The sequence below is a fragment of the Tauraco erythrolophus genome, unplaced genomic scaffold, assembly GCF_009769465.1.
Source record: "Tauraco erythrolophus isolate bTauEry1 unplaced genomic scaffold, bTauEry1.pri scaffold_50_arrow_ctg1, whole genome shotgun sequence".
In the NCBI taxonomy this organism is placed as follows: Eukaryota; Metazoa; Chordata; class Aves; order Musophagiformes; family Musophagidae; genus Tauraco; species Tauraco erythrolophus.
Window position 1 is genome coordinate 163,453 of NW_028238618.1, and position 14,690 is coordinate 178,142.

A 14,690-nucleotide genomic window follows, 5' to 3' on the forward strand; every position below is an offset into this window, starting at 1 on the left:
CATAATTCATAACATATTTACATATTCTGAAACAATTGGTTAATTTCTCTCGCTTTTCATGTAAATTACTTCTCATGCTCAGTTTTCCTCCTCCGCCCCTTTCTTTTGGGTCTGGGGTGTAATTAGGGTAGGTGGTCCGTGAGTCGGTGGTCACGATCTCCCCCTGCTGGAATTCCCTTTTCCCCAAGTCCCGCATGTTCACAGCTCAGAAAAACATGGGAACAAAGTTTCTGCAGTTTCTGGGATGTTCCCTCCAAGGGCAGACAGTTCTGGATAAAGAGTCTCTGTTTAATCACTGCTGACAGCTTCAAGGCTGGACGTCTGGTTAGTTTCTTTAGGTCGTGTGTAAATCACCTACTGCCACTGAACCCTCCATGAAACTGTTACACAAAACTTTAACCCCTTTATTGTTGGGTAACAATTCCCCCCTTTTCTTATCCTTGCAAATTTTTTCGCAAAATTCATATTGTTCTTGTTTAAGAACTGTGAGTAGCACCCAAACTCTCCTAGTCAATTTGGTTAATTGGTACCAGAACATAAAGTTCACAATTGTTAGTATTGTTACTGCTACTAGTACCACAAGCAAAGGATGTATTAACAAAAATATCCCACCAATGATGTTCTCCATCGTCCTTCACTCCTTCCAGGACGTGGTGTATTTCTTCAGCGTCGTGATGGACAGTTATCAGAGTTTTTTGTCTGTTTTCTCGGGCTTGCTTCAGCAATCGTCGTTAAGTGTTCATGTTGCACCAGTCTTTCCAGCAACGCTGAGTGCATTCCAGTAGGGGGAGGCAGCAGGTCATGATACAATGCATAGTTAGATTTTAGTAATTGGTAAGATGTGATGGGAGCTAAATAAGTAAAATCACATCCTGTGATAGTTACAAAATTACAGATACAAGGTTAGGGTGATCATTCATATTTCTAGCAACATTATCTACGAAATAAAATTACAGGAAGTTCTCATGCAAACACAGCCATTCCCTATATATACAAGTACAGGTTTAGGGTTTTTGTCAGGATTGTCCCAGTTTTAGCTGGGACAGAGTTTTTTTTTTAACAGCCAGAAGAGCTCCCTGTTTTGGTTTTACTCAGAGGCTCACTCTGAGAAGAATGTTGATAGCAAGCTGATGTTTGTGGTTGGAAGTGAAACTCCAAGGACTTTTCAGTGTGCGGAGTACAGAAACACGGCGGGATAAGGGGGGAGCATAGCTGGGACAAGGGGGACACGATTCCCCTTGTCATTTGTGCTGGAACTTAAGATTGAGGGCCAAACTGGCCAATCAGTATTCCATATCATGCAGCGTCATGCCCAGTATAAAAGCGAGGGTCAGCCGGGAAGAAGGGCTTTTGCGCTTTGGCTTTTGCCGCTTTTGCTCTTTAGCGCTTGCTGTGTTTTTCGCTCTATTGCTTTTCTTTTTTTTCCTTTCCTCTCTCTCTCTCCCAGTACTCCCACTCTCGGAGTACTATCTCTCCCTCTCTGCCCCTCTCTATTTTGGGGCCTCGCGTTCGTCCGGGATTTGCAGCTTTTCGGGACGAGACGGGCTTCGCATACGAGGGGGTGGTGAGCACCTATCTGTGTATTAAATCATCTGTATTAAATCACTCTTATCTCAACCCACGGGTTTCACGTTTATCCCTTAATTCTCTCCCTCATTCCTGGGAGTGGGAGAGGGGGAGTGACCAGCTGTGTGTGGCGAGGGCGGTTCAACCTAACCCACGACAGTCTTAATTGGCGCCCAACGTGGGGCCCGAAGGGGTTGAGATAACGATGTGGCTGGCCGGAATGCTGTTTGTTATGCTTGCGTACATGTTACCGGACATTCATAATTTATTGTCTTATCTACCCTATATGATGTTAGGTGGAATGTTTATGCGGTTTTCTGGCTCTGGGTGTTGGACTAGCATGAAAAGTATGTTATCAGTAATTAAGGGTTTTGCTATACTGTACGGTGTAACTCTGATAAGATCATCGGTGCTGGGACCGGCTCAGTCTTTGTATTCGGCGGTGCAGAGGGGGGTGGTGATGTGGAACTCGTTTATTAATTTTGAGCGTCACCTGGCGGATATCATCGCCAATTATACCGGTGACTTTTCATTCACAAAAGCTTATGTTGATTTTGATAATGCCGAACATCATTGGAATAATTTAACCGGTTTGATTGTCCTGCAAGGTCTCCTGAATATATGTTTAATTATCTATATATTCAAATCAATCGGCCATTTAGGGGTGTATATCAATTTATTTCTCGGGTTATTGTGCTTGCCATCTCAACTCCCATGACAAGCACTATAGCTACTCAGACTACAACGGTATCAGTTGCCCCCGTAAGGAAAAGAAAATGTATACAAAAGTTAGACGATGAAGAAGAGGAATCAGGGCCATCACACCAACCAAATGAGGAAGAGCAACCAGGGCCATCACACCAACCAGACAAAGAAGAGCAACCAGGGCCATCACAACGATTGGAGGAAGAGCAACCGAGGAAATGTGTGCGAAAGTCAGAACGCAGAGGAGAGGATGATGATGATGATGAGAGCGACCAGGGCCATCACGAGAAATGAAGCGGGAGCGTTCTGTTTCGCCCCAGAGGAAATCTCAATGGAGGAGGAGTGACATCATAGATGAGAGGATAACCACCAGATCTCTAAAAATGAGCGAGCTGCGAGATATTCGAAAAGATTATGGCCGTCTTAAAGGTGAGCCCATTGTCTCTTGGTTGCTCAGATGCTGGGACATGGGAGCCAATAGTCTGGAGTTAGATGGTAGTGAAGCTAGGCAGCTGGGAGCCCTTGCCATGGATGGAGGCATTGATAAAGCAATTGGAAGGCAGACACAAGTCCGCAGCCTCTGGAGACGACTCCTGGCAGCCATAAAGGAAAGGTACCCCTACAAGGACGAGGTGCCATGTAATGTAAGCAAGTGGACCAACATAGAAAAAGCTATTCAGTATCTGAGAGAACTGGCTGTGCGAGAGTTGATTTATCTTGACTCGAGAAGCGGACCAAGACTCGAAGATCCAGATGACGTCCGGTGCACACGACCAATGTGGCAGAAGATTATACGGAGTGCGCCAGCAGCATATTCCACCTCATTGGCAATAATGGACTTCGGGGACGATGAAGCACCACTGTCCGTAGGTAATCTGGTCACCTACCTCCGACGATATGATGATGACACTTCTATACGAACCTGTGTTGCGGCTGTGGAAAAGCTGTCTGAAGAGGTCCGAGAATTAAGAGAAAAAGTAGATTTCCCAACACCCGAACGTTCTAGAATTTCAGCTGTCAGAACCAGGCGTTACCCTCCTCGAGAGAGACAAGAGAGACGGTACAGATCACGGGGTGAGCTGTGGTTCTACCTCCGTGATCATGGAGAAGACATGAGAAGGTGGGATGGAAAACCCACCTCCGCTCTAGAGGCCAGGGTACGCCAGTTGGGAGGAAGAACCAACAGGAATAGAACTTTCTCCAGTTCCTCCAGGACAGTTGTTGCCCCAGTCTACAGTGAGCAGTCCACTAGTCAAAATGGGAGGGCTGATCCTCCTAGCCACCCTGACTCCAATCCTGCTGATTCCTCTGATGAATATGATAACAGGCATTAGAGGGGCCCTGCCTCCAGCCAGGTGGAGGAGAGGGATAATCGAGTTTACTGGACTGTGTGGATTCGGTGGCCTGGCACATCATGCCCCAGAAAGTATAAGGCTTTAGTGGATACTGGTGCCCAATGCACCTTGATACCGTCGAACTTTAGAGGGACAGAATCCATCTGTATTTCTGGAGTGACAGGGGGGTCTCAACAACTGACTGTGTTAGAGGCTGAAGTGAGTCTAACTGGAGAGCGGTGGCAAAAACACCCTATTGTAACTGGCCCAGAAGCACCGTGCATCCTTGGCATAGATTATCTTAAGAGAGGGTATTTCAAAGACCCAAAAGGGTATCGGTGGGCTTTTGGCATAGCTGCAGTAGAGACAGAAGAAGGCAGGCAGCTGTCTACTTTGCCTGGTCTTTCAACGGACCCTTCTGCTGTGGGGTTACTGAGGGTCGAAGAACAACAGGTGCCAATTGCTAATACAACAGTGCACCGACGGCAATATCGTACCAACCGAGACTCTCTAATTCCTATCCATAAGTTGATTCGTCAACTGGAGAGTCAAGGAGTCATCACAAAGACCCGCTCACCTTTTAACAGCCCTATATGGCCTGTGCGTAAGTCCAATGGCGAGTGGAGGCTGACGGTAGACTATCGTGGCTTGAATGAAGTTACACCACCATTGAGTGCTGCCGTGCCAGATATGCTGGAACTTCAGTATGAATTGGAGTCAAAGGCAGCCAGGTGGTACGCTACAATTGATATCGCTAATGCGTTTTTCTCAATTCCTTTGGCACCGGAATGCAGGCCACAGTTTGCTTTCACTTGGAGGGGCATCCAGTATACCTGGAATCGACTGCCCCAGGGGTGGAAACACAGCCCCACTATTTGCCATGGACTGATCCAGACCACACTGGAACAGGGTGATGCCCCAGAACATCTGCAATACATTGATGACATCATTGTATGGGGCAACACAGCAGAAGAAGTTTTTGAGAAAGGTGAAAAGATAATCCAAATCCTTCTGAAAGCAGGCTTTGCCATAAAACAGAGTAAAGTCAAGGGACCTGCCCAGGAGATTCAGTTTTTGGGAATAAAATGGCAAGATGGGCGTCGTCAGATTCCGATGGACGTGATTAATAAAATAACAGCTATGTCCCCACCAACCAACAAAAGGAAGCACAAGCTTTCTTAGGCATTGTGGGTTTCTGGCGAATGCATATTCCTGACTACAGCCAGATCGTAAAACCCCTCTATCAAATAACCCGAAAGAAGAATAATTTTGAATGGGGCCCAGAGCAAAACAAGCCTTTGAACAAATTAAACAAGAAATAGTCCATGCGGTAGCCCTGGGACCAGTCCGGACAGAACAAGATGTCAAAAACGTGCTCTACACCGCAGCCGGGGAGAATGGTCCCACCTGGAGTCTCTGGCAAAAAGCGCCAGGGGAGACGCGAGGTCGACCTCTTGGGTTTTGGAGTCGAGGATACAAAGGATCCGAAACCAACTATACTCCAACTGAAAAAGAAATATTGGCAGCGTATGAAGGAGTCCGAGCTGCTTCTGAAGTGATTGGTACGGAAGCACAGTTGCTCCTGGCACCCCGATTGCCAGTGCTCGGCTGGATGTTCAAAGGGAGCGTCCCGTCTACACACCATGCAACTGATGCCACATGGAGCAAGTGGATCGCGCTGATCACACAAAGAGCTCGGATAGGAAACCTCAATCGCCCAGGAATTTTGGAAGTGATCACTAACTGGGCTGAAGGTAAAGACTTTGGAATGTCACCAGAGGAGGAGGAGGTGACACGTGCTGAGGAGGCTCCACCTTATAATGAACTATCAGACAATGAGAAGAAATACGCTCTGTTTACCGACGGATCCTGTCGCCTTGTAGGAAAACATCGAAAATGGAAAGCTGCTGTATGGAGTCCTACTCGACAGGTCGCAGAAGCTACCGAAGGAGAAGGCGAATCAAGCCAGTTCGCAGAGGTGAAAGCCATCCAACTGGCTTTAGACATCGCTGAACGAGAAAAGTGGCCAATGCTCTATCTCTATACCGACTCTTGGATGGTAGCAAATGCCCTGTGGGGATGGCTACGGCAATGGAAGCAGAGCAGCTGGCAACGCAGAGGTAAACCCATCTGGGCTGCCCCGTTGTGGAAAGACATTGCTGCTCGAGTAGAGAAGCTGATTGTGAAAGTACGACATGTAGATGCCCATGTACCCAAGAGTCGGGCCACAGAAGAACATGAAAACAATCAACAGGTGGATCAGGCTGCCAAGATTAAAGTGGCTCAAGTGGATCTGGACTGGCAACATAAAGGTGAAAAATTTCTAGCTCGTTGGGCCCATGATGCCTCAGGCCATCAAGGAAGGGACGCCACATACAAATGGGCTCGCGATCGAGGGGTGGACCTAACTATGGACACTATTGCAGAGGTGATCCATGAATGTGAAACATGTGCTGCAATCAAGCAAGCCAAGCGGTTAAAACCTCTTTGGTATGGAGGGCGTTGGTTGAAATATCAATATGGAGAGGCTTGGCAAATTGACTATGTCACACTTCCACAAACTCGCAGTGGCAAGCGCTACGTGCTTACAATGGTGGAAGCGACCACTGGATGGCTGGAAACCTATGCTGTGCCCCATGCCACCGCCCGGAACACTATCTTGGGCCTTGAAAAGCAAGTCTTGTGGCGACATGGCACCCCAGAAAGAATTGAGTCAGACAACGGGACTCATTTCCGTAACAATCTTATAGACACCTGGGCCAAAGAGCATGGCATCGAGTGGGTATATCACATCCCCTATCATGCACCAGCTTCTGGGAAGATTGAACGATATAATGGATTGCTAAAAACCACACTGAAGGCAATGGGTGGTGGAACCTTCAAACATTGGGATACGCATTTAGCAAAAGCCACCTGGTTAGTCAACACTAGAGGATCTGCAAATCGAGCTGGTCCTGCCCAATCAGAACTTCTACGTACTGTAGAAGGAGATAAAGTCCCTGTAGTGCACATGAGGAATATACTCGGGAAGACAGTTTGGGTTATTCCTGCCTCGGGTAAAGGTAAACCCATTCGTGGGATTGCTTTTGCTCAGGGACCTGGGTGCACTTGGTGGGTGATGCAGAAGGACGGGGAAGTCCGATGTGTACCTCAAGGGGATTTGATGTTGGGTGAAAATAGATGATAAAATAAATTGAATTGTGTGATATTAATTGCTGAATAACCCTGTCCCTGCATACCATCATCACTATGGTTGTCACATTGTACTAATGTCATTATATTAAGAATCATCCAGGTTAATGAAGAATGAACTTCGTCAGAATCAGAACTGATTCCAAACACCCAGCAACTTCTTCAAGATCAACATCTTCAACCTGCAGACAGCGGCCGGATACACCAACTACGAGCTCCAGGCGCCACACGCAACAAAGACTACATGTCATCCGTTCTACCGACTGAGCGAATTCCACGTCATCTTTCCTGCCCTGAGAGACTGCTGTAACAGATGAAGACACATTTTGGAGGGATGACCCATGGCTAAGGGAATAGTATATATGTAAGGTTTGAGCATGACGTGCATGGTATGGAATAAGGGGTGGATACTGTCCCAGTTTTAGCTGGGACAGAGTTTTTTTTTTAACAGCCAGAAGAGCTCCCTGTTTTGGTTTTACTCAGAGGCTCACTCTGAGAAGAATGTTGATAGCAAGCTGATGTTTGTGGTTGGAAGTGAAACTCCAAGGACTTTTCAGTGTGCGGAGTACAGAAACACGGCGGGATAAGGGGGGAGCATAGCTGGGACAAGGGGGACACGATTCCCCTTGTCATTTGTGCTGGAACTTAAGATTGAGGGCCAAACTGGCCAATCAGTATTCCATATCATGCAGCGTCATGCCCAGTATAAAAGCGAGGGTCAGCCGGGAAGAAGGGCTTTTGCGCTTTGGCTTTTGCCGCTTTTGCTCTTTAGCGCTTGCTGTGTTTTTCGCTCTATTGCTTTTCTTTTTTTTCCTTTCCTCTCTCTCTCTCCCAGTACTCCCACTCTCGGAGTACTATCTCTCCCTCTCTGCCCCTCTCTATTTTGGGGCCTCGCGTTCGTCCGGGATTTGCAGTTTTCGGGACGAGACGGGCTTCACATACGAGGGGGTGGTGAGCACCTATATTGTGTATTAAATCATCTGTATTAAATCACTCTTATCTCAACCCACGGGTTTCACGTTTATCCTTTAATTCTCTCCCTCATTCCTGGGGGTGGGGGAGGGGGAGTGACCGGCTGTGTGTGGGGCGGTTCAACATAACCCACGACAAGGATGTATCTCAAAGTGACTTTCTGTTCAGTGTCAAGACAAATGCCTTGAGCTCTGATGGTGTTGCTTTCACAAATGAACCCTTGTTGCCCTTGCACAGCACACGTGCTAATGTCAATAGTTTGCCATTTATTCTCACTCTTTCGTGCCCACACTCTGTGTTCCAAGGGATACAGTGTAGTTCCATTGTGATTCAATCCTAATGCAATGATTGGGTATATTGTGTATTGCGAAGCATTGTGTATAGTTAACACAAAGGCTGTGACCATATCATTTTTGGGATCATAAGTAAAATTAACTAACCGCCACCAAGACTGGAATCTTTTTTCAAAATTATTTGCCTTATCCCATATCACTTTCCGAATCTCATTGGGTAAAGTGCCTTCTTCACCTTCCTTTATAATCAGAGCTGTTGTGGATTGGATCCACAGTTCAGCTTGGACACAGCTGAGAGCTAAAGAGACATTGTTTTGGGCTGCACCAAGTGCATCTATAATAGCGTGACGGGTTAAACAATAGCTGCTGTTGACCCATATTCTGAATTACGTAAGGTCCAATTTCAAAAATAGAGTATTTGGCATAGGTGACGTTGTGCTAGGTGGACTTGTTGGCGTGTTAGGGCTGGGAGTGATTGTTGTCACTGGTTCAATAATGCCCATTTTAAATTTAAATGTGAGTGCCATGTCACCTTTCCGGGTATTCCAGAGACAGATTATAAAGACAGGCTGGGTTAATGTAAAATTGCTCCAGCATTCCAGTTTTTCCTTTTTGAGGGCACAACGATTCTTTGTGAGCACAGAATTATTGGTTCCTTCTACAGTAATTTGGGTTGCCTTCTCATGGATGGTACCATTGGATCATTCGGCAACCTATTTGGATCCCTTCTCCGATTGTTCCCATCAAGAGGGGAGCCTCATTGTCCCTGTCCCAGCCCCACTCATGTTCTGAGTACATTTGCATTCCGTGCATAACCACAGTAGCTAAATTTAAGTTCTATTGTTTGAAAGATGGTCCCATACTTCCTGTGGACTTAAGGTAGGTGTGAGACCATGGCCAACTTAGAGTGGAAGTGTTTACCATTTCAATCATACTTATCAGAATTGTGACAATTAGCACCGGGTCAGTCTTATTGTAGTTGCTCCTGTGGCCTCTGCTGTCCATTGTTCCTCAGGCGCTTTCTTCACCCGGGAGTAATGAATCCAAGCAGGTCGTTCTCTGATGTACTGTAAGTACATCTCACTCACACACAGACAGGACAAAAACGAGTTTTACAGCCACAAAAATATCCAACGGTACAAACAATCAATACAACTCCTAGAATCACACAAACAATCCCACAGGATTCAATCATTAATATTTCAGCCTCCAGATGGTTACCAGCTAATTAATATTAATTAATAGTCATTAATATTTCAACTTCCAGATAGTCACCGACTCCGGTGGGACTGGAACCCACACTCGTAATCGATTCAATAACCCAAGCACGCCTTTAAGGCGCTGCCCGGTACGCGCTGCCCCGCGCACGTCTCCCCGCGCGGCTGGCGGAGAGCTCCGTGCGGCTGCGCGCCCGGGCAGCCCGCGGGCCGGCAGCGGGTAGCGCATCCCTGCGGCACAGAACGGGACGAGCATCCCTGCGCTGCCGGCAGCGATCGGAAGGGAGACTCTTTATCCAGAGCTGCCTGCCCTTGCAGGGAACATCCCAGAGAACGGATAAACTTGTTCGCATGTTTCCCTGACTGTGCACGTGCCGTGACTCGGGCGAAAAGGAAATTTTCCGCGGGCGGGGGGGGAAGGGGCGCCCGGCGGCCCGGCGCACCCCCTCCTCCCGCTGCCCGCACTCACCTCGCCGCCCGCACAGCTCTTCCCCGCAGCCCTCCGCGGCCCCGCCAGGCCCCAGCGGCCCGGCCGCCCCGGCACACGCGGCCCCGCACCGGCGGGCAGCCCGGCGCTACCGACCGCTCCGCGCCGCAGCTCCCGGCTCCTGCTGCGCCTTGACCGGGCGGGGCGCGGCGGCGCTGATTGGCTCGGCCCGGACGGGGGCGGGCGCGGCGGCGCTGATTGGCTCGGCCCGGACGGGGGCGGGCGCGGCGGCGCTGATTGGCTCGGCCCGGACGGGGGCGGGTGCGGCGGCGCTGATTGGCTCGGCCCGGACGGGGGCGGGGCCGGGAGCCACCGGCTCCTCCCGCCGCCGCGGTGGATCCGCTTCCCGCCCCCTCCCGCGACCCGCTCCTGGGCACGGGAACCGGGAACGGGGGCCGGGAACTGGGGCACGGGAACGGGGGCCGGGAACTGGGGCGGGCGCCGCCCCGTTTTCAGCACGCCCCGCCCCAGCGGGCAGCACGCGCTCCGAACAGACGGCCGAGGAGGAGGAGGAAGAGGAGGAGGAGGAAGGCTGCTCGTCCTTTTTCTCGCCTCCTCCCGCCACTCAGGCAGCCGAAACGGAGCCCCTCACCCCCCGCGCCCCTCGGGCGCCGGCTCCTGCCCGCGGCCCCTGCTCCGCTCGGGCTTCTCCGCAGCGGCCGGGTCGGTGCGGCGGGTCGTTCCGCGGCAGCACCGCCCCGCGGCTTTCCCTGCTCCGCCCTCGGTCCCTGCGGCTGCGGGGACCGGCTGGTGGCCGCGGGGCCGCCCCGCAGCCCGGCGGTGCGCGGAGCGGCGCCTTCTCTGCGGGCTCGCTCGGCAGCGCGCCCGCCGGAGCCGAGCCCCGGGGCAGCGAAACGCCGCCGGACTGCGAGCGGGTGAGATCCGGCCCGGTTCCGCCCGGTTCGGCGCGGCCGGGGGCCGGTCGGGGCCCCGGGCGGGACGCTGACGGCCGGGTCTCGCCCGCGGGGAAAGAGAAGGAGCCGCTGGAGAAGCTGCACCGGGTGGGCCCGCTGCTGGGAGCGGCGGCTTCGGCTCCGTCTGTGCGGGTACCCGCCTCTCCGACGGGGCCCGGTGAGCGGGGCGGAGGGCGGCGGGGCGGAGGACGGGGAGTTGGCGGGGCGGGCGGCGGGCTGAGCACGCCGCTCCCCTTGGCTTGCAGGTGGCCGTCAAATACGTGTCCCGGGACCGCGTCTGCGACTGGGGCGAGCTGGTGAGTGAGCGAGGGCACCGGGAGAGCCGGGGCGTCCCGGGCGCGGAGAAGCCAAGGCCCGGGAGGGTGGAAACTGGGACACCACGGAGGGAGCGGGCATGGGGTCACCAGGGTACACAGAGCATCCTGGGGGGGATGAATGGGGATCACTGGAGCATCCCTTGGGTGGGGGGGATGCCCAGGCACCAGTGGAGCCAGACAAGGGGGCACCAGAGCCTCCCAGGCAGAGAGTGCCGGACCCCCAGCACAGCATTGGCCCCACTGACAGCATTGTGGTCCCCCTGCAGCCCAACAGCACCTGTGTGCTGATGGAGATCCTGCCACTTAACAAGGTGGGCTCCAGCTTCCCCAGCATCTTCCAGCTGCTCGATTGGTTTGAGCTGCCCGACAGCTCCATGCTGGTGCTGGAGCATCCAGATGTGATAAATGAGTGAGTCCCAAACAGAACTCCAATTAAAGTTTACAATTTATTAGGCAAATAAAAGCAAGCAAACAGCGCTGGGTGCGCCGGGAGTGTCTGCTCCACCAAGACGCACACCATGTAGTTCTTATTTCTGGTTTATATTCCTTTTACTAATACATATTCTCAATTATTTCTGAGAAAAAGGTGGTCTTATTACAATGAGCTCAGAGAAGTCATCTCCATAGTCTCCACCCCTAACCCCCTCCTGTTGTGCGTGCGCAGTGTCTCCTGGTGGTCGTGAGTAGGGGTGTCAGGGATGAAGGCTGTATGTCTTCCTCGTGATGACTTTTTCACCTCCCCAGAAAACTAGTGAAGTCATCATGACTCTGCTCTTCAAAGTCATGAGGACCGTCCTTGTTCTCCACCTTGGCTCCTGCTTATCTTACACAAGGGTTGTGCAACTTACAGATCTATGGCTTGAGCTGAGCTGACTCAAAAGTGGTTAAGTGAGATTAGAGATTAAGGGCGTACAGGCCCCTCTTGTCTCACACCTTGCAACTGGCAGCAAAGCAGAAAGGTCAGGTGGGTTTTGCAAGAAGCGAGAGCTGTATCCATACCATTCTGCTTCCTCTAGGGCTGCGGTTCTACAAGAACAAACAGAATGGTTAGGGGTTACACACACAGAGAAGGTCACATTTCACTGTGTGGCCCTAGCACTGTTTGATATTGCCACGAATCAGGGGAACACATTTCACAACTGGGGCTCCTGGTCAGCAGCATCATGAGGCATTTCGCAGGTTCACGTTTTTGCATTTCACAGAGATCTTAAACTCAGACAATCACTTATCTTGAATAGGCACACCCTGCTCCTTGACACCTATTTGCACACCCATTGTCCCATACTGACACGAGTCAAATGAACATTTTTCACACAGAGAAATCCCAGGATTTCTTTGACTTGTCAAGGAGTGGGGTGCCTGTGGCGCGGGGGTTTTTCCACCAGGTGTTGGAGGCCGTATGGCACTGACACGCAGAAACAAATTCTACAGCTGCACTGGAACTCTGAAAAATGTGAATTCCATGTTACTTTTGGGAAGAACTGTACATATCCAACAATCTGACAAGTTGACAACTGGAGAAATATTTGTGGTTAAGTGTATAAACAAATTCTGCTCCTGTGCTTAGACAAAATTCTAGAATGCTAGCAACAATTGTTGTCCATCTTTTTGCTGGATTCGGAGTTTCATCGGTCCAGAAGATGCTAATTCCCATGGTGGTCTAGGGGCCGCCTTTACCCTGGGGTGATGCATCCATGATGCTTGTTCTTTAATCTTGACTGCCGTGTGGGTGGTTAGCAACACCTGGAACGGACCTTCCCACCCCGATTCCAGAGGTGAACCTAAAAGAGATCTGACATACACATAATCACCGGGTTCAATATTGCGCATGGGCCCAGCGAGACCCCGGGCTCTAGTTCCCCAAACCAGCTGTTTTTGCAGACTTATTATATAATCAGTTAATATCTCATCCCCGATTTGAGTTGATGATCCCGCCTGTACAATGCAGGGCCTCCCATACACTATTTCAAAGGAATTTAGCCCTTCCTTGGTTCTGGGCTTGGTTCTAATTCTCAGGAGTGCTGAAGGCAACGATTGGGGCCAAGACAAACCATCTTCCTGACCTAATTTTACAATTTGAAGCTTAATCAGGTGGTTTATCTTTTCTACTTGACCACTAGATTGTGGATTATATGGGGTATGAAGTTGCCAATCTGTCACGTTTTGAAGTCAAAACGACCGGTCTGTATAATGAGGTCAAAAGTTGCTGGGACTTTTGTATATATCTTTGGCAAGTACACCAGTTTGGTAATACTATAGCCCAACCTCCTTATGTAAGGGCAAAAGTTCCTAGAACTTTGGAATATATATATGTATATCTATCTTTGGTGAGTACAGCTGGTCGGTAGTACTATAGCCCAACCTACTTATGTAAGGGCAAAGGTTCCTGAAACCTTTGAATGTAATTTTGGCGAGTACACTGGTTCGGTGGTACTATAGCCCATCCTCCTTATAATAAGGGCAAAAGTCTCCAGAGCTTTTGTACATATATAAGATTTTATTGGTGACAGGATATAGATTCATAGATAGCTGGTGATAGTGACTGACTGCAAAAGCAACTTTAATCAAAATACTGCAGGGATAATATAAAACAATTACTGATCAGTGATAATCCTAAATAGCTAGTAAGATGTTAGTAAGTAATGAAGTGCACATAACACAGAGCTCTTACCCAGTAGGCGTCCCTATGGGGGGAGAAGAGAGGTTCAGCCCGTCGACTGATCCCGGACGTTTCGATGGGGGGGCTTCTCCCCAACATCCCCTTTGTCTTTTGCCATTTTATTCCTTTTCATTTCTTTTAGGTGGAGCTCGAGTGACTCTAGTCATACATCACTTTTTTCGGATTAGTGTAAATTTCTGTCGTGAGGGGTGGTCGCAGCACTCGTATTGGTGAAAATTTCTCTTGCGAGGGGTGGAGGTGTGATTTGGGAGCTAAAGGACACGATTTCACCATCACTGCTGAGGCAGCAGCTGTGATTCATCTTTATCCTCACCAGGTGCCCCTTTTCCCTGATAACAGGATGAGCCGTGGTACCTCCGTACCACGCTGCTCCCCATTGCAAGGGTATTACGTGGGCCTTGTTTGTTCCTGGGAGCAGCAGCTGTGTCTCACTCCAAAGGTGCTTCTAATATTGCAGCTTTTGGGCTGAACTTAGCAAAGCTGTATTTTCCCATTTTCCCCAATTTCGGTTATTTTCCCACACAATCTGTTCCCAAAAGTTTCCCTGATCCGATGAGATTACCGCGGGAACCCCAAATCCCGGTGTGATTCCTTGCAGTAGCACTGTGGTCGCTTCCCCGGCTTTATTAGTTCGGCAAGGGACCGCTTCTGGCCACCCTGAAAGGAATCCGTCACGACCAGCAGGTATCACAACCCCCCTTTTCTTGGGAGTGCTGAGAAATCAGTTTGCCACTGTTGTCCTGGATAATTCCCTTTCCCTATTTGGCCAGGCTGGGCTTTAGTTCCTGTTTTGGGATCATTCTGCAAACGGACCTCGTGCTGCTGTTCCTTGATAGGGCCTCTGTTCCCCAGTGGATTTTCTCTGCTCTGCCATAACTACGGCCCATAACCATGCAAGGGGTATTATTATTTTACCTTGTGGAGTTTTTGCCCAGCTGTCCTTTTCCATTTCCCCCCCCAGGTCTTCAGTTGATTTCTGATCTTCTTTAGAGCCCCTGGGTTCACAATCGGTT